The sequence below is a fragment of the Hevea brasiliensis genome, chromosome 11 (genome assembly GCF_030052815.1).
Source record: "Hevea brasiliensis isolate MT/VB/25A 57/8 chromosome 11, ASM3005281v1, whole genome shotgun sequence".
Lineage (NCBI taxonomy): Eukaryota > Viridiplantae > Streptophyta > Magnoliopsida > Malpighiales > Euphorbiaceae > Hevea > Hevea brasiliensis.
Genome location: NC_079503.1, coordinates 36,781,855 through 36,783,592, shown reverse-complemented (window position 1 = coordinate 36,783,592; position 1,738 = coordinate 36,781,855). Strand labels below are relative to the sequence as shown.

Genomic DNA, 1,738 nt, shown 5'->3' with positions numbered 1-1,738 from the left:
TCCATAAGTAGAAAAAACAGCTAAACAGTTGAGAAAATTGGCTAAGCAAGCTAAGCAAATTCCAAATACATCTGAAGGAGTCTAATCTCCAAGGGAGTTAAGGTCGAATTCAGATTTGGATTCAAATTCCAAAAATGAAACCATGGCTGTTAGGACTGTGAAAGAGTTGGCTGCTCCTGATCTAAACCAACAACCTTTGTGTATTCAATACCCTGCTTTAAATGTTGCTTTTGAGTTAAAATCTGAACTAATCCATTTGTTGCCTAAATTTCATGGTCTTGTAGGTGAGGATCCACATAAGCATTTAAAGGAATTTCATGTTGTGTGTTCCAGCATGAAACCTCAAGAAGTTTTAGAGGATCAAATCAAGCTTCAAGCTTTTCCTTTCTCACTGGAAGGCACAGCTAAGGATTGGTTATATTACCTTCCTTTTGGATCTGTCAATTCATGGAATGGGATGGAGCAGATATTTCTGGAGAAGTATTTTCCTCCTTCCGTGCTACCAACATGAGAAAAAAAATTTGTGGCATCCGGCAGTACAATGGAAAGAGCTTGTATGAGTATTGGGAACGATTTAAGAAATTATGTGCAAGCTGTCCCCATCATCAAATAAGTGAGCAACTATTGATTTAGTATTTATATAAGGGATTTCTACCAATGGACCACAGTATGATAGATGCTGCCAGTGGAGGAGCTTTGGTTGACAAAACACCAGATGAAACAAGGAGGCTGATTGCTAACATGGTAGCAAACTCTCAGCAGTTTGGAATGAGAATGGATCACACACCTATGAAGGTTAATGAGGTAAGTACATCTAACCTTGAGAAACATATTTCTGATTTAACTTCTTTGGTGAGGCAGTTAGCTGTAGAGAACATGCAAACTATTAAGGTGTGCGGAATTTGTTTGGGTTCGGGTCATGCTACTGACATGTGTCCTATATTACAAGAGAATGAATCAATGCAACATGCTAATGTAACAGGAAATTATGGACTTCCACAATGCAGGTATAATCCCTTTTCTAGTATTTATAATCCAGGAAGGCAAGATCATCCCAATTTGAGTTATGGGAATCAATCGGTGTTAAACCGATACCAGCAGCAAAGACCACAAGTGAATCAACCACTTCCGCCTCCCTCAAATCAAGGTATGTCACTTGATGAAATTGTTAAAGATTTGGCTAACAATACACAACAGTTTCAACAGGAGACTAGAAATAGCATTCAAAACATAGAGAGGCAGATTAGTCAATTAGCTTCATTTGTGAGCAGACTTGAAGCTCAAGGTTCTGGAAAGCTTCCATCACAAACAGTCATGAATCTCAGAGAAAATGTAAGTGCTATACTGTTGCGGAGTGGGAAAGAAGTCGATAATCAGACTCCACATGAGTCAACAAAAAAGAAGAAGCAAGGAGCAAAAGAGTCTGAAGTTCCTGAAGTTGAGGTACATACTGAACCTAAACTAAATAAGTTTAATAATTCTGTTCTTCCTCCATTCCCCTGCAGGTTGGCCAAGATGAAGAAAGAAGAACAAGAGAAAGAAATTTTAGAGACTTTCAGGAAGGTAGAGGTTAATATACCTTTACTTGATGTGATTAAACAAGTTCCCAGGTATGCCAAATTCCTTAAAGAATTATGCACTACAAGGTGCAAGTTGAGTACTAATGAGAAGATCAGTGTGGGGGAAAATGTGTCAGCATTAATTTAGTGAAAATTACCCCCTAAGTGTAAGGATCCAG

At 38.4% G+C, this 1,738-nt stretch overlaps 1 non-coding gene across 1 annotated transcript; it reads right to left on the bottom strand.

Annotated features, from left to right (window-relative positions):
• Positions 1-504: 504 nt before the first annotated feature.
• On the bottom strand, positions 505-611 carry LOC131170802 (small nucleolar RNA R71). Its single transcript, XR_009141569.1, has one exon. It is a non-coding gene; the product is annotated as a small nucleolar RNA R71 (small nucleolar RNA).
• Between the last annotated feature and the right edge of the window lie 1,127 nt (positions 612-1,738).